Here is a 19,332-nt window from a genome sequence, read left to right on the forward strand (position 1 = left end):
CCTGACGGTCCTGGTATCGCTCATAGATTTCGTCATTGTGTAGGCTACGGAATCGTCCATCCTCATGTAGGGTGCCAAAAATTCTTCGGAGGATTCTTCTCTCGAACGCGGCCAAGAGTTCGTAATTTTTCTTGCTAAGAACCCAAGTTTCCGAGGAATACATGAGGACTGGCAAAATCATAGTCTTGTACAGTAAGAGCTTTGACCCTATGGTGAGACGTTTCGAGCGGAACAGTCTTTGTAAGCTGAAATAGGCTCTGTTGGCTGACAACAACCGTGCGCGGATTTCATCATCGTAGTTGTTATCGGTTGTGATTTTCGACCCTAGATAGGAGAAATTGTCAACGGTCTCAAAGTTGTATTCTCCTATCCTTATTCTTGTTCGTGTTTGTGTTTGACCAGTGCGGTTTGATGTTGTTGGTTGATTCGTCTTCGGTGCTGGCGTTGCCACCATATATTTTGTCTTGCCTTCATTGATGTGCAGCCCAAGATCTCGCGCCGCCTGCTCGATCTGGATGAAGGCAGTTTGTACGTCTCGGGTGGTTCTTCCCATGATGTCGATATCGTCAGCATAGGCCAGTAGTTGGGTGGACTTGAAGAGGATCGTACCTCTTGCATTCACCTCAGCATCACGGATCACTTTCTCCAGGGCCAGGTTAAAGAGGACGCATGATAGGGCATCCCCTTGTCGTAGACCGTTGTTGATGTCGAATGGTCTTGAGGGTGATCCTGCTGCTTTTATCTGGCCTCGCACATTGGTCAGGGTCAGCCTAGTCAGTCTTATTAATTTCGTCGGGATACCGAATTCTCTCATGGCCGTGTACAGTTTTACCCTGGCTATGCTATCATAGGCGGCTTTAAAGTCGATGAACAGATGGTGCAACTGTTGTCCATATTCCAACAGTTTTTCCATCGCCTGCCGCACATAGAAAATCTGATCTGTTGCTGATTTACCTGGAGTGAAGCCTCTTTGGTATGGGCCAATGATGTTCTGGGCGTATGGGGCTATCTGGCCTAGCAAGATAGTGGAGAAGATCTTATAGATGGTACTCAGCAACGTGATACCTCTATAATTGCTGCACTGTGTGATATGTCCCTTTTTATGTATGAGACAGATTATGCCTCGTTGCCAATCGTCAGGCATTGATTCGCTGTCCCATACCTTGAGCACAAGTTGAATAACCACTTGGTGTAACTGGTCGCCTCCATATTTAACCAATTCGGCTGTAATTCCATCGGCTCCTGGCAACTTATGATTTTTTAGCCGATGAATTGCACGGACTGTTTCTCCTAAACTTGGTGGTGGCAGTACCTGTCCGTCGTCCCCAGTTGGCGGGACCTCCAACTCGCCGATGTTCTGGTTGTTCAGTAGCTCATCAAAGTACTTAACCCATTGCTTCAATATGCCCATTCTGTCGGAAATCAGATTTCCGTCTTTGTCTCGGCAGGATGAGCATCGAGGTGTATAAGGCTTCATCCTGCTGACTTGTTGGTAAAACTTCTGCGCCTGGTGCGGTTGCTCCCTGTACTTTTCTAGTTCACAGACTTATTGGTTCTCCCAGGCTTCCTTTTTCCGTCTGTAAAGTCGCTTCTCCGCTCGACGGAGTTCGTGATAAGTCTCTGCGCGTACCCACGTTCTTTGAGAATGCAACATTACTCGGTATGCGGCATTCTTCCGTTCCGTTGCTAGCTTACATTCATCGTCAAACCAGCTGTTCCGACTCCTTTTGCGGCTGGGGCCAAGTATGTTTGTGGCCGTATCCATGATAACGTTCCTCAGGTGATTGTGAAGATCATTTGTTGATGCTTCATCTCCAGGTCCTCTGTTGACTGCGGTTATTGTGGCATCCATTTTCCTCTTATAGGTGTCGCGGAGGGTTGTGTTGTGGATGGCTTCAGTGTTCACTCTCAGCTGATTGTCAGAGGGGATTCTAGGTGGTATTGTTATTCGAGCTCGGAGCACCATGCCAACGAGATAGTGATCCGAGTCTATATTGGCCCCCCTATATGTTCTGACATTCATCAAGGCTGAGAGGTGGCGGCGTTCGATCAACACGTGGTCAATTTGGTTGAAAGTGGTCCCGTCTGGAGAGGCCCACGTATGTTTGTGGACCGCTTTCCGCGCAAACCAGGTACTTCCAACAACCATTTCGTGTGACCCTGCTAATTGAATAATCCGCAGTCCGTTATCATTTGTTTTTTCGTGACCTATACTACCCTTTGACCACCACCACCACCGTCTTATAACGCAAACATCAATGAATACGAACAAGAAGGATAGCTGGGGGGGGAATGAATTCATTTTGATCACGAGCGATTTAGTTGTTGCGACAGTATTCATCTGATATTTAGGGCGCCCTCTTTTCTGCAGTCCTGTTCAGGGTTGGACATTTTCTGCTCCGAAGTTCCCGCGTTTCCGACATTCGTCCAAGGGGACATTTCACCTAGTTGTATTGGATGTAGAATTTCGACAGCGTATCTCCCGCATATTGACAGTTTTTACATTGCATTACTTGCTTGTTAACGATTCCTCTAAATTCAAATGCCCTTTCACTTTCACTGCATCTCAAGGGTTACATGAAACAACCTTAGGCAGGTTTTTTACTATCCCGCTTTGCTTGTTTAGGGGGGGGTAAGGTCAAATCGTACAAAAAAAGCCATGTTTTTGTGATTTTTTTTCTAACGACACAGTTAAAATTTATTTACTCAACCAATGGTACATTAAAGTATGACATTCGAAGAATGTTTCATCAAATTTTTACAAAGAAATATTAAAAAATACAGCAATGGCAGCAATTGTTCGGATGTGTCTCGAAAAAAAGTTGAATTGCGGTGCCCCTCATAACTTGGTGCTGGATCATTTGAAATCAAAAAATCAAAGTTCATGCGTTAGATAATAGTTTTCCCCAGGTAACGCTGTCGAGTTCTTTTTTTTTCCCAAATTTTTTTCATTTTTTCGAACACTTTAAAGTGAAAAACACAATTTTGTGGAAAAAAATCGGCTAATTTGTTATTGCAAAATCAAAATTATGAATAAAAAAAAAAAAAACTCGACAGCGTTACCTCGTAAATGATGTACAGAAATAGTGTTTAAAATTTCAAAAGGATCGGTTCAGTAGTTTTGGAGTTATCAGGGGCACCGACTTTGAAAACGTGAGTTGTGGGAAAAACGCTTTAAAGTTTTAATCACAAAAAAATCTAGTTAAAACGTTTATAAGTGAATTTTATCGACATACCTCACACTGAGTCATCAATGCCAGGTCCATAGAGGATGTTGCTATCATCCATGATGTCTAATGCATCTTTTTGCTCCTGCCTACGAAGAATCCTGCCTTTTTTGGTTTGTCGTTCAGCTTCAGCTCGGGGCGTTGGGGTTGGTTCGGGTATAGGTACAAAAATCCGGCGGGTATAAAAATACTCATAACTTCGTCAATTTTGCTCCAATTGACTTGAAAATTTAACACAATATTCTTCAGATATTACGGATTGAATTTCGAAAATAAAAAAAAAATGAAAAAAAAAAAAAATTAAATACCTTACCCCCCCCTTAATGTGTAGCACGTTGCCAATGTCTTCTTGCTAATAATTAAGAAAATCATCATGGTATCAAAGCGATGAATGGACACTTGGAAGATGAGTAGAATATCAGTGCCGTTTAGAAGAGGATACAAATTACTGTCAAATAAGCAGAGAACCCTAATTATGAACAACATCTAGTAGTTCAAATTAATTTCTATGTCTAAATTAAGCCTTAATTAATTTTTATGTTAAATGTCACAAAGCACAAACGTTGATGTATACGTGTATGATATTGTTTTTCTTCCGGTGAAATACAACACCATTCAACTAGAAATGTTTTACAGTAGCTGGTGCTTGGAACTGGTTTTAGCTTTGTCTAAACTAAAGGAACTGATAACTGTTAAAGGCGGTTGGAATACAAGCACGCTTGGTGAGAACCATAACTAACCCAGGAAGCTTTCCTCTCGATTAGATAGTATTCTCAACAATCCTTAGATATGGCATTCAAACATTGGTCGGCAAATCTAACTAAATTGAGGGAATACTTACTGCATAAATAATTAGAATATAGAATCTATAAACGGTCGATTTAATTCACGGCCAATGAAGTCCTATACTTACTGAACTGCCGTCAGCACAATCATCCCTACCAAAATTGGTCTTACCCTAGGATGCATGGAGAAGGGATGTCTCAAAAAGAGGTTCGAATTTTAAAAAGCAATGATTACCATACAGAAGTAATTCCTAATGGTTCGCTAAATATATAATTATGAACCTTAAACGTATCATATAAAAACATATCCATAGGATACACCTCGATTCCATAGGATACGCCTCGATATTGAGCAAAGCCATTTAGGATGACTTCATTCTGTTAGAAAGAAGAAATTTTGGTAGTTTCTATCTCACCATGTGACAGGTAATGGGACATGTATCTAAAAACAGCCCATTTAAAGTCGTACCATTCAGTATTGCCTCTAAGATATTGGATTAGGTTTAAATACAAGGAAGGTACCCTTTTTGAGCAAAAATAGTGTAGAGCAAACGTCGATATCCGTCCATAAACACATTTCACTTGTAAATTGGGAAAACGTGCTTTGATTCAATGGAACCAAAATAATTTTGTTGGGATCAGCTGAAAAACACTAAGTTCAGCATCCTGAAGGTGAAGCATTTGTCTAAAACTACATAATTAAGCTCGTAATCAATCAATCAACCATGATTTGGGGTTGTTTTTCTACTGGTGCTCATCTTCTAGTCTAGAGACTAGCTATGCGCCTTTATGAAAATGGCACCTTATGCTGCCGAGAAAATACCAGTAAAGTGAAAGTACATTAACGACAATGATCGAAAATACTCAATAAAAGTCTTGAAAACTTGACTTGGCCGTCAGCAAAAGTTCAACTTAAGGAATGGGGCCCCTATTTTCCAGACCTTCAACCCACAGACCTGAATAGGTTTAAAAACAAGGGTGAATTGTGAAGAAACGTGCAGGAATCATTATGAGGAATCCTTAGTGAAGTTTGTGCAGCAACCTTACTTTTACTATATGCAGTTACTACGTTCTTTTTGGCTTTTTTTAGATCATCATTTTTAGATCATCCTCATCCATACGGATTAAGTGACCCGCCCACCATAATCTATTGAGCCAGATTTTATCCACAACCTGACGGTCATGGTATTGCTCATAGATTTCGTCGTTATGTGGGCTACCGAATCGTCCATCTTCATGTAAGGGGCTAAAAATTCTTCGGAGGATTCTTCTCTCGAACGCGCAATTCTTCTTGCTAAGAACCCAAGTCTCCGGGGAATTCATGAGGACTGGCAAGATCATATTTAAAATAAGAAAAATCGTTTTGTCCCTATCTTTTCCCACCCTGAATTTTGTACATTTAGGTTTTCTTACATATTTTTCCTTATAATTTTGTTGTATTTGTTAAACAGAAGTTAATAATAGATTAAAAAGTAGAAGCAATTTCACATACAAATATATGAGTATCAAATATTATAAATAAATGCTAAATAATAAGTAAGTCTATTACCGCTTGTTTATGTTTACATGGGATTTAAATCGTACACAACGGAACCTTTCAACTTTATTTCGCAGGCAATTTCCAGACAATTGCAAATTAATTCCAAACCAATTTCAAAATTTTTCAATTCTAATTCAGAACTTTCCATTTGAAATTCAAAGTTTTCTCGATATTTCCCTGTAGTTTACATAGTTTTGGAAAGAACTAATTGAGTTCTTTCATTGATACCCCACATGACCATATTCTGATAAAAGAATTCACACACTTTTTTCATATGTGTGGGAACATATCGTGAACCTAAAACAAAATCATACCACTCGTGAAAAGGGATAGACAGACCACTTCTTCGTGACCGGAAATCGGGGATGATGAACAGACAGAAGATAGATAAACGGACATGTATCGAAATTAATAAGGTTTTGTCTTACACAAAACCTTAACAGGCAGAAATAAACGCTGACAGAGAAAACCCCCAACAATGGCGTGGTAAAAATAGGAATTTATTTGCAGCTTTCCATGGATGGTCGGTATCAAATAGAAATTACTATAAAAAGAAAAATTATATTTACATATTCCTAAAAACCTCGCATGTGTTTCTCATTACAAAACACAATTAGTCCCTTGTGATAATTACATATGAAATTGATAGGTTGAAAAGGGGAAAATTGATTACATTCAGGCAAGAATAAATAATTGCCGAGTTTATAACAAAACGCACATGCGATGCGTTATAGATTCGAGAAAGCTTTTGAAAGTGCAAAGCCGAAAAAAGTGTGTTGGGAAAAAACAAGTTTTTCTTCTGAAATTAATGGAAAAGTAAATATATTTTTTGATTTCGAAAAGATGGAAACTTCCACGTTGATTACATATTCATGTATTAATCGAGTCCAATCTGCATTTCTATGAACGGATCCATATTTTGGGCCAATTCTTCCAAAGTGTTGCGTGATCGTGTATAGAAATTATATTCATATTATTTTCGCTTACGGTCTACCTTGTCAGGTTTGTTGTTAGGCTGGTTTCAGTTTCACCTTGACATTTTGGATGGTCCGGTTATGTTCGAATGTGGGCTTAGATAGTAACTGGGATGGGTTGTGGACGTTTCCGCTTTTTGTTTGCAAATATTTGCTCGCAAAACCAACCAATGTCGGTGAGTCACATACCAGATATATCGAAATGTTATTCCAGCAAATTCATCTTCCTCTTTCTGTGAAGGATTAGCTTGAGAAGATTGGACAATGTGTCGCTTTTACTTAGTGTATCTCTACGTACCAAATGGCTCCGAGTAAAGGACGTTGATTTTACTTCCCATTTCGTTTACAAGCTCCGACACGGACTTGTAAATGAGAGTGAACCTGAAATCTTGGATATTCAAATCTGATAACGTCAAAGCTGTTACTTCTTTCGTCCATCAACAGATTTATCATCGATTTGCAAGGTTAATAAAAAATTTGTAGAAAAAATTTCCGTCCACAGTATTATCTGTTCAAAGAAAATCAATTTATTTTATCCGATGTCAGGTCTGGTCACATGTTTTCTGTATTAGAGTAAAAAATTAGGCTGTGATTTTGGATGTTTTTAGAATTGCTAATTAGTTAAGATGAAATTTCAGACCTGAAATTCATAGAAGAAAGATTTATTTTGGAAATTTCCAGAGTTTTTGATTGTGAGTTGGGATCAGGAGGATTTCATAATTATGAATACGAGGTATTCCATAAAGTTTTCTCCCTGGAAATGATACATTTAAAGTGAATAAGGAATTGTACTCCCACGACATATTCTGATAATTTTTCGAAGATTATGAACATACGTCTGTCTCCTGGTCGCAATTCTTTCTGGAACATAAAGTAACCACATCCTTTTGGATGGTATTGAATAATTTTCGTGGTTAATGATGGCAGAGGCCTTGCGACTTCCCAGTATGTAACAATTTTACGCATATTTTGTGATTTGAAGAAACCACATTACGTTGCCGTCCATGATGCAAACTTCCTATCAGATAATTGCGGTTGATGGCAGCATTTGAAAAATCGAGATTAAGAAAGATGTTAAAAAATGAATTAGTGTTTACTTACTTTAGGCTGTAAACCTGTGCACACCATGTAAAATGCGATATAGTCATAAGTTTTATCTGTGCATTAAATGATGGATACCAATTAACTCATAGAAGTGTCATAGGTGATTCTACTACGATGATAATACCTGTCACATAAATTGTAGACGTGTCATTGGCGCTGTAAGCCTTAATTTATGGCAACCACATAACGTACGCGTTACAATTCCTAAGGCAGCAAACACGATTTACTATTGGCTTACTTACTAACTTACGACGCTTTTGTTACACTTATCTATTACTCAGTGCATCAGAATGGTGATTAGCAAAGTAACTGATACGCGGATATGAAAAACTGAAGCACAAGAAAGGAATAAAACTATATTTTGCTTGAATGTTGACTAGTGCAAACCAATATGTGGGAAAAGAGGTAAATAAGTGCTTTTTTCATTATTGGTTAAGGGTAACGCCTTATCAGCAATGCACACTCTAGCCTTAGTGCGAAAAAGCTATTACAGGGAAACAATTTGTACGGTCTAAAGGGCTTATATTGATTTGGAAATTAGACTGAAGCCAATGTGTTATCAACTAATGAAAGTCGACCAGAACAAAAGACAACACCATACATGTATCGACTTTGAAAGTGTAAGACTTTAAATAAAGCATGAATTAACTAAACTAAAAATAATACACAAAGCAATATTGAATTAATCGATAATAAAACACTATCAGTTATGCTTACTAACAATACTGACAGGAAAATGGATCGCTTGTGAACAAAATTTTCAAATTGACAGCCGTTAAGATATCTGATTTAGTAGGTACACCAGATTCACAAGAAACAAAGCAGCTGAACCAATCAGATACAAAGAATTCGATACAATTTGAACCTGTAAAGGTATTAACGCCGCCACTTTTGCATTTGGCATGAAGAAATAAATAACGAGCTCATTATGTTTATTTCTTAGCAGTTAGGTAGTAAGCTATGTATATAGCTTTTGCCATTAAAGATAACACTATGGAAGTTAAAGTATTTGGTCATACGAAAGCGTATTGCAAGTAGCCCGAAATTTTTGTGAACTTTGCCAAATCAACGTTCAGTTCCAAAACAAAAAAAAATTCGAAACCAAAAAAAGTGCATTAATTGTGGTAGTACCAACAGGGAAATCCAGGTCATTTAATAATTCGTTACGTGTCTCTATTCCGGGTCCGAAAGTAATCGCCTGCTTTGCGCCCCCCTCCCTTTTCTTCAAGCCTGGATAACGTCCTTGCAAGCATACTGAATATCTCCTGCGTTTAGTATCATCCTCCCCTGGACGTTAATGCCGCTGGATATTTGATAATCCATATACCACAGTAGTTGGGTACAATTTAACTAAGCACTTATCATCGACCCCGCTTGCTAACGACAATTTTCATTCTTTCTTTTTTGCTCCGCGAATTTCACTTGAACGCAGCTCAAGATCCTCAATACGTTTTGTCACCACAACCTTTGGCATTATCCACTCTTTCAACGTAAAGTATATCATTGTACAAAACCTTCGACAATGGTGGGTGCAGTATAGAGCCGTGCAAGATACCTGTTGAGGTAATATGCTCTTTAAGTCCATCACCATTATCGTACCAAAGTCGCGTTTCTCTTGGGTATGTGTCGACAAAACCAACGAGATAACCAAGAATATCGATTGTCACACAACACACAATTTGATTCTACTGGGCCGAATTTGATATATTCCTCAAATTCACATAGTTTAAGCCAAGCTCGTTACCAATTTTATGATTGCGAAAAGGACAAGGAAGGAGAACTTACGGAAAGATTTTTAGGCCAGCTGCAATCTAGATTATATATGGATCAATAACACAATGCTCGCTTGAAAGTTTGGGTGCCAAAAAAAGCTACTGCCATACTCATAATGTAGGGAAGATGTTCTCTGTAATTTCCCAAGCTTCTGATGGCAGCCATGATTCCTTACTGAAAGAAAAATTCTTAAATAGTTTTTAGCAGGAGATTAGTCCACGTCATCCGCGAGAAATCCATAGAAAACTTATGTTCATCTCTGAGCACCGTCATTCCAGGCGTGTGCTTTATTTCGATAGGCAGCTATTTCGTCCTGCCGAAATTAAGTCTCTGACTGGTGACGGCCGGGATTGTATCGCTGCGAGTAATGAAGCATATTATGGGAATCGCTACAAGAATTTCTGGTGCTGCAGGGGGTAGTAAAATGTTGCACCCGCCCCGCTGTTGTTATTTTATAGTAGGAGTGGATGAATCCCTGCCTAAGCGAACCTACTGAAGTGGTCGCCACAACAAGCGGATTCGTACTCCGTCTATCACCGTGGTGCCTGGATGTCAAACCGCCTCACGACTAGTGGTTTGGACGCCATGTTTAGACGTTTCGGTGGTCTACACCAATTACACTGCTATATCCATCCTCCCTCCTGAGACCGGCGACCCCCAAACGCCTCCTGAGAATTTGAATCAGGAGGGATATCGAATGACGGTTGATTTGGTTGAGCTGGTAGTTTTTCTTATTTTCCTATTTTGAGCTTCGTATTCGCCGTATTCCTCTCTGTATTCCAGGTTCTGGCTCGGTCACATACATTAGACTGCAGAACAGGCGAAAGGTTTGAAAATGACATGAGAGGGATTGAAGCGGCCAAAAGAACCCCTCCGCCCGGATTACTTTTCCCCCCTTTCGGGCTAAATACCTAAATTTTCAAAAAGGACGACTACGATTTTGCCCATGCAACTCATCAGACGCCGCTTTACCTCTGCGCCAGGAAGGGTTAGAAGGAGAGGATGAGGCATGGATGGGTTTCCTCTCCTCTGAAGAAAACTGTCAGATATGCTTTTTTTAGAATTTTGGATTTTAGTCTAGAAAGAGGGCGCGTGGTCCAAAAGCGGTTTGCAAAATCGGCATAGCTCTTAGATAATCTTGAGACCATTCTCAAATAAGACGATTTATCACATGGGTTAAGGGGAAAGTACAGATGAAAGCAATATCATTAAGGATTTCACAGAATTAATTGAACGAGGATACAAATTGATCCCCGGAATGTGAGCATTTATAATAACCTTCGAATAGCCTCGTTTTGTCAATCAACATCCTCATCTGTCTTTTTTTTCGTCAAGCTCATCGAAATTCTTAATTAATTCTTATGAGATGATAAATCTTCAATTCATAAATCATAATAAGAAACTTCTTGCATCCCTTATGAATAGAACAGCTACTCACAATAAATTAGATTCTTGATAACAAACATTTCTATCCTCGAATAGCTATCCTCAGCCATCTTTTTATTGAAAGTGCTTTTCGAAATCCCATGCCAATGTACGGTTACTCCCGGAAACATATTTACCTGTATTTGCAGAACCTACCTCGAAGGTTCATGCAATTTCATAAAACCTTTTGGATTAAACCGTAAAGAACTTTCTATTACAAAATGATCCCTTGCCACTTAACCAGAACCCAATATTTTCTAAGCCATTTCCCATAGAAAATATTTCCCACCGTTGTTGTTTTGGCTCAATTTCGTTTTATCGCGTTAGTCGTTTGGTGAAAGCAATCAATACTAAACCCTCCGATGATCTAAATGACAGGCACATAATAAAGAATTATGGGTTACATCGTTTACTGAACCCAACTTCTGTAAAGTTAACTGACTTACCTGAGAAACTAAAGTGCTGCCCCGTAAGGTTAGAAGAAATTACCTGACCAAGCACACGTAAAAATTGCAATTTCCCTGGGAAATGAAAAAATATAAATGTAGGGGATCTAATTAAATCAGAGAAAGTTTTAACTTTTGGTCAATAAAAAATTATATCAAATGTATTTCTTCATCTTTGTTTTTAATGTTCTACGAAAAAAGTAGCCTTTCAAATTTTTAGTAATTCCGACAATTGCTCTCTAAAGTAATCTCATTTTCTGAACTTTGCTCTACTCATCAAAATATGCACAGTTGTCAGATTTTATTTGTTATCTATATATAAATATAAATAACGTGGAAAGAAAAGGATATTCTTGTGGATATTGATGGATCTGACACTTCTTCCGGCTAAGTAGCATTAATTATGATAATTAGATTTTTATGCGACTTTTTAGGAGATCAGTATTTCTAAGGTAGATTTATTGAATAAGACTATTCAGGGTGTTTTACTGTTGCCTAAATTGCCTTAACGAGCACTTCAACATCAGTTCTCGATGCACTACTGGCTGGGCCAAGCGTCTTTCAGTCGTTTCTCAATTACACTGCTTTACCAACAATTTAGCGTACATGAATCGTACGAAGTCGTGTGGATAAAAGGCAACAAAACCAGTCACACTTGTTTTTATAAAAAGGTGTCTACTCTATCGTCAATTGGGAGATGGACACCTAATTAACGTATTTGAATTATTCATAGGAATATATCTTTTAAACAATTTATGGGAATTATCAAATCACAAACTGGAATGCGTCACAATCCCATGGGTAATATTGGGTCAGCTTATAATCTGGAACTTTCTCCTTGAAGACGGTAAGTATGTTCCCAACGATCGGACTGAACTCTTGCGTCATTCGTGATGCCTGGAATATAACAGTTGGATTGCAGACGAGTTTACCAAACATTATTTATAGCTATAATAGCCCTTCCTACTACCATCATCATCAACGGCGCAACAACCGGTATCCGGTCTAGGCCTACCTTCATAAGGAACTCCAGACATCCCGGTTTTGCGCCGAGGTCCACCAATTCGATATCCCTAAAAGCTGTCTGGCATCCTGGCCTACGCCATCGCTCCATCTTAGGCAGCGTCTGCTTCGTCTTCTTTTTCTACCATAGATATTGCCCTTATAGACATTCTGGGTGGGATCACCCTCATCCATATGGATTTAGTGACCCGCCCACTGTAACCTATTGAGCCGGATTTTATCCACAACCGGACGGTCATGGTATCGCTCATAGATTTCGTCATTGTGTAGGCTACGGAATCGTCCATCCTCATGTAGGGGGCCAAAAATTCTTCGGAGGATTCTTCTCTCAAACGCGGCCAAGAGTTCGCAATTTTTCTTGCTAAGAACCCAAATTTCCGAGGAATACATAAGGACTGGCACGATGATAGTCTTGTACAGTAAAACCCTACTATAGTCAGATAAAATTGCTGCTAATCAAGAAATTCCCCACATATCGATCATGTGCGCAGAAAAGTAACTTTCTGCACCACTTTAATCTGGTTTTTGCGAGTTTGCTGGATATATCTGATGAAACAGGAGTCTCTCAAGTACAACATTTTCACTTATAACATACTCCAAACGGTCCATTTTTCTATTTGTTGCATTTATGTATCATTGAGGTTAAAGGCAAATCAACAACAGATGAGACTTTCTCTCTGCGACAAGCGATGGAAAAACTGTTGGAATATGGACATCAGTTGCACCATCTCTTCATCGACTTTAAAGGCGCCTATGATAGCATAGCCAGGGTAAAACTGTACACGGCCATGAGAGAATTCGGTATCCTGACGAAATTAATAAGACTGACTAGACCCTGACCAATGTACGAGACCAGATAAAAGCAGCAGGATCACTCTTGAGACCATTCGACATCAACAACGGTCTAACACAAGGGGATGACCTATCATGTGTCCTCTTCAACCTGACCCTCGAGAAAGTGATCCGTGATGCTGAAGTAAATGCGAGGGGTCCGATCCTCCCTAAGTTCACCCAACTACTGGCCTATGCTGACGATATCGACATCATAGGAAGAACGACCCGAAACGTATTATACAAACTGCCTTCATCCAGATCAAGCATACAGCGATTGCGCGAGATCTTGTGCTGCAATCATTCAATTAGTCGCTTTTTGATTTTTTTTCGCGAGTTCTACTTAGAGCTTGTTCGACACTTCACTTAAATTGCAAATGAATGGTTTTTCATATTATTGAAGGGGTCCAGAAACTATCTGCACTTAATGCCGATTTCAAGATAGCTACATTTGCTGATTTTGGGTAAAACACTGTCGACAAATTTAGCTCTATTAACGCGTTGAGCGATACCAAGTTCGGTGCCGCCTTCGGTACAAAGAACACTTCCTAGTTATGCAGACTGCTCAGTGTCCTCGATATTTTTGCCATCAATGTAAATAGTAAAAGTGCGATCCATCTTTGCAACTGCTTATTATTTAGTGTGTATGACAAGCTCATGGTAACGTCGCTCACAGGATCGATGGTCCTGTAATGCGGTATACAGCATCGTCAATACAGTCAATGCGGGAAGGGGAAGCAATTTGGAAGGTTGTGAATCTTAGAGCCAATTCTCATAGTTCACGAAAGATACTACATATAACACAATTAAGAATCTTTCTGAAATCGCTAAAAACGATTTCCTAAGTGTCCTAGTCTAGTTCAATTTAATCAATGGGGGTCTCGTCTTCACCTCAGGGACTTCATCCGACTCTCACAAGACTCATTAGCTTAGTGGACGCCACCGCTGATCGTAAATTTTTGGCGGCTGCTTGACTATATATTAAGAGTCTCTGGGGCAAGATCAAATGGTCCCAATAATACTCACACCGGCAGTTTTTTAGATCCTATTAATTTTGGTCTTATTTAAATCCATACTCAGTCCAAACCCACAACAAAATTAGAAACGAGGATCGGTGGAACTATGACCACCCTCATAGTCGATAAAGTTATGTTCGAACATGACCTCCATTATTCGAAGCTCTAGCTCTACTCTCTAATTCAACTTCCCATTCAGAATCGTACTAGGGTACATTCCATTATGCAAAAGTGAAAGTTCAGTCGGGGAATTTCCATGGGGATGTCTTGAAGTTTTCTCTGCTATCAATTTGCCGGTGGTACGTTAGAAATAAGTTGTTGTTATATGTCATGTTATGTGTAGAACACTTCACCGTCAGTATCCATATATTATCTCTATGGCCAACTACCAAATTCAAATACTTCATGTAAGGACCTTGGTATTAAACCTAGATTTGACTTTGTTCTTCTCTGCATGATAGGTGCTGTATTAATATGCCCCCCTTATCACGATTGTTATTTAGTGCGCTAAACTCTGCAGAAGCTTGGAAATTGGCTTTACCTTATAGTCCCGCTTTTTTCGTCCGCTCCCAAAGGATCCTTAAAGCTTCCCAGTAAACTCCGCAAGGTGGATGATCGACTAGAACTTACGATTTCCAGTTGGTACTTTTTTGCCCAATTCCTGATGTTATTGAATAGATAGGAATATGGGATACTTATTCGTCTGGTGGTTACCACCTTCTGCTGCGAAAATAGCGTTGTATAGGCATGCCTATTGTGTTGCCTGACTTTCCTTCCAATCAATTTCTCAATGGTCTGAGAATTATACCCATTTTTAATAGCGGTGTCCATAATGCACTGTCGTTCTTTATTAAAACCGTATTTTGAAAGAGGGTATGTGATCAGTCGATCAATCATGCAATTATAGGCAGCCATTTTTTGGGAAAATGTGTGATGTGAAGTTTCCGGTATCGTTCTCTGCGTTGCTGTAGGCTTACGGTATATCTCGAACTTAAGCTTTCCCTCACGCATATAATGAGTTACATCCTTTCACGTCAAAGTTAAGGGAGGGTCCCCATACATGGAAAAGGGGGGTGTACATTTTTTTTCCATCAAATATAATTATGTGGGGTATCAAATTAAAGGTCTCGGTTAGTACTTTTCGTAGCCGGTCTTAGTTTTGACATTTGGTGGAAAGGTGGGAAGTGCGGGGGTTGAAAGTGATGATTTTTTTAACGAACCCATTCTCAGAAACTACCCAACCAAAAAATCTGAAAAAAATCAGAGGGCTACCACTATATGGTGCCTAGGCTCCGAAATACCCTCCATATCGATACCTGTTCAAATAAAGTTACTAATAGTACATTACTATAATTTTTGGTAATTGACAGGAAAAACCCCCCTTAAGTTCACCCTAGAAGCACGAAATTGATCCTGCCAGCATGATCCTGCCGAATTTGGTAAAACTCGGACTGTTACTAACAAAGGTCAAAACTGTCGCTTCTGTGCAAATTCAGGGCTATGAATGTCAATGTCACTTGAAAGTGGATATTTTCACATAATATATGCATATATTACGTGCTAAATACTAATGGGACAAATAGACACTCAAATCCCTTTATAAAAGAAATACACAAAACCTTTCATACCTGAAGTGTCTAGCTTCCGGTTTCCCTACTTGTTTGGTAATTATCTCGGGTCGTGTTTTATCGTTGACTGTTGTTCAATAAGTTTTGGGTACAAGAAACTATAAATATGCATACAGTGAGCTGGGGATAAATTGGAGTTGCTGATAAAAGCGTTCTTTTGCACAGTTCCCTCAACCCGACTCTTGCAATGTGGTTAATGGAGCATGAAACGGAAATTCCCTGCAGATCGCTTCAAGCATAGGGTGTTCAACAACAGTGCTCGTTATATAAGCTTGACCCAGAAAGAAAATCTTCTGACTTTGAAATCGTTCTGCTTTCTCAGACGAAATAACTTCGGTTTTTACTTTTAGTTTTAACTGGGTAAAACTGCTCAACTAATTACCCAAACTTGGAGTAGGTCACTCTCATTCACCTACGGCGCCCAATGTGGTTTCACCATGGTTTATGGATAAATTAAACTAAAATAGCTGGTTCCAAAATTTAAAACTAGTCGGGAAACCGGAAGCTGGGTGCTTCAGGAAAGGTTTTGTTTGCTTCTTGTGTGAGTATATTTGAGTGTAGAATCATCCCATTTGTACGTAGCCCGTTAAGAATATGCATTCACGGTAAAGACCACTTTGAGCTACTGTAACTTTGTTACTAATAGTATGATTTTGATCAAACTCGGAGATAATATGCTTCATATTATATTTTATACCACTACCACTTTATAACTCTTTGATAAACTTAAAGGGGTCATCCCGTGTGAAGGCCGTTTTTCTTGCCTTTTTTTGAAAAATTATTTTGAAGGACTGGATAAAGATAGAAACGTGATTTTTTCACCATATGTTTATTGATATCTCTAGTATATGTGATAAATTTTTTAGCTTGATTTCGTAGCTAATTTTCGGAATAGGTGTTAATTTATGCACCCATCTCCAAAAAAAGGTGTTTTTCTGTTACCACGCTGGAGGGCGCTGTGTTCATCTGAGGGAAAAAAACTAAACGGCATTTTAATGTGGACAATATTCCACGGTCTGCAAACTAGGATAATTAAAAGGTAATTTTTTTGTGGGCTTTTAAACTTAATTTTTTGGATTTTGGTGTTTTTTTACGGCTTTTTTTATGAATAAAAAAAAAACTACCAATCCGATTGCAATTATCCTAGTTTGCGGACCGTAGAAATATGTACTAAAGAAACCATGAAAATTTCAAAGAATTTGGTAGGATAGATTTTGAGCTATGGTGGCAGCCGATTTTCAAGATGCAGTTTCGAGAAAAACGCATTTGAAAATTTAAATGTGATTATCAACAGTAAAATTTTAGCTCACCATTAATCTACGATACCTGTTCCATAGAGAGCACCCTCCGTTTCATCAAAAAAGTCTTGTAAGGCCGATTGTTGCTCTCTGGTGTCAATTGTGGCTCTTTTAGCGAGGTCAGTTGATCGTTGTTCGGACCGCCAAATTCGCGCTTCATTACGGCGGTCGGCATAAACCTGACATATGTGACCAACTTGACATCCCATTGTCATTAGGATTTTGAGAATGCCATTGAATCCTTCATTGAGAGTAATTACAGCCAGAAAAGTGGCTATTTCTACGACCTTGGCCCCAGAATGAGGGTGTTTAGGACCGAAAGTTCAGATCAATGCATTTAACGACTCATTGTTATTCTGGGTCTCTGCTCCTAAACATCTGTTCAAGAGATCATCTCGTGACAAATCTTCATAGATTGGTTTGATGACTGTTTGAGCTTCTTCAGTCAAAGGTGCCTTCTCGTGGTGAAAACTATTCAGTTCTCCTTTAACTTCCGCTTTGCGCCATTTGCACCAACTGTCCTCGCCTGCTGGACAATTTTGATGCTGAGGATTTTCGTCTGTAGAACATTTATGGAAGAAAGTTTCCCAAATTTCTTGCTTCATTCCTTCTATCGAATTTGCGTGTCGACGAATAGCCAGCCCTGGAAATGTAGTGAGGTCCTTATCAGTAAGTTTTCCAGCCCCTTTTCCACCAATGCTTTTGTGATTCTTCTTTGCATTTCTAAGCCACGTTCCCATTCTTTTCTCGATATGTCCTACGTATTCCTTCTTTACTACTACGTATGTTTTATTATTTGCAGAAATACCGGAGAAAACTCCAGCAAAATCCAATATACAATATACAAAACTTGTCGCAATTGGAATATCCATGTTCATGCTTGCTAAAAGTTTCTTTGCTGATGTTGATGCGAAGTCCTTTTTCTTCTGTGATAACTATCGATTCCCATGAAATACTCGTTTTTTAGTGCGAGCATGACATTGAACGTTAAAGCGATCTCCCTTCGTACGATCCATTTAAAAAAATCATTGAACACACAAACAGCACAACACTTACAACAAAATATAACTGAGTATAACTTGAACGTCTTTCAGTGCTCACTCTAGACTGGATTATCCTTTTTATTCCAAACAGCAAATAAGTTTAGACAATTGATTGGTTTTCCATCTTTTTATATTTATACATGTGTTTGAATCTATAAGACTCAGGTAAAAAACTAAGAGGTAAAAAAAGTTTCGGTGCTCTTTCTCATCGAGTACTCTAGCCGCGGCTGCAAACTCCTTATCTGTTTAACCCTGTAATTTCTGAAGGACTCGGAATATCGGAAAATCCCTTTGCCCACATATTCTCCACTATATATAGATACAATTCATGCAAAAAAAAAATCGATTTCTCCAACCCGACACACGGGATGACCCCCTTAAGGGGGCTTTTACTCAATTTTCCCAAAAATATGGTAATATACTATTATTAACTTAATTTGAATAGATATCGATATGGAGAGTATTTTGAGGCCTGGGCACCATATAAATGCAACTTCATGATTTTTTTTCAAATTTTTGGGTTGTTTAGTTTCTGAGAATGGGTCCGTTAAAGAAATCATCATTTTCCACCACTCCCACTTCCCGCCTTTTTAAAAAATCTCAAAACCAAGACCGGCTTCGAAAAGTACTAATTAAGACCTTTAATTTGATACCACCATGACTATATTCAGTGAAAAAAAATGTTACACCCCCCTTTTACATGTTTGGGGACCCCCCTTAAATCTCAACGTAGAAGGATATCAGTGCAAACAAAACCTTAAAAAAGAATGCTTTCATTGTCTTTTTCTTCATTTATTTGCGGTGCTTTTAGTGAAGGAAGAAGAAATAATTGTGGACCCAGTTCCCGTTGCTTATAAAGTTCTCTATTTCGCAAAAACTAGTATTTCGGGACCAACTTGCTTCCTTCGTTACTGCAGAATGCCTCCTTACAAGGGCTCCATTTACAAGGCTGAATGAGTGTCTACATGCCATATTCACCGCAAATTAATCTTAAAGGTCAATAAGTAACTACATTCAATAAAGTGGTTTTCATACATAACTTACGTACATTCCGAAAAACTAGAACGTCAGCTTGGCATGTAATAATAAAATTAATTAGCTGAACATTGCAAACAGTAAATTGCTGACTTCTAATGGAACAGGGACAGAATCGTATCATTTTCACAAGCATCTACAATTATTTCAAGGGTTTGAAGTTGTGTCATCTGGAGAGCCTAAC

At 38.9% G+C, this 19,332-nt stretch overlaps 1 protein-coding gene and 1 long non-coding RNA gene across 8 annotated transcripts in view; one reads left to right on the forward strand and one right to left on the reverse strand.

The window, feature by feature from the left end:
* The window catches only part of LOC119651667 (polypeptide N-acetylgalactosaminyltransferase 2), a 424,411-nt gene that overhangs the window by 62,256 nt on the left and 342,823 nt on the right, over positions 1-19,332 (forward strand). The gene's annotated exons all lie outside the window — the stretch shown is intronic.
* Positions 6,411-19,332, reverse strand: part of LOC119651698 — a 33,787-nt gene continuing 20,865 nt past the window's right edge. The window contains exons 2-4 of one of the 2 annotated variants that reach the window (XR_005249480.1): positions 11,275-11,349; positions 6,825-7,034; positions 6,411-6,759 (exon numbers count right to left, since the gene is read on the reverse strand). This is a non-coding gene — a long non-coding RNA (uncharacterized LOC119651698). The remainder of the gene's footprint in view (positions 6,760-6,824; positions 7,035-11,274; positions 11,350-19,332) is intronic. The other variant, XR_005249481.1, reaches the window with a different exon arrangement.

This window comes from Hermetia illucens, chromosome 1, assembly GCF_905115235.1.
Source record: "Hermetia illucens chromosome 1, iHerIll2.2.curated.20191125, whole genome shotgun sequence".
NCBI classification, from domain to species: domain Eukaryota; kingdom Metazoa; phylum Arthropoda; class Insecta; order Diptera; family Stratiomyidae; genus Hermetia; species Hermetia illucens.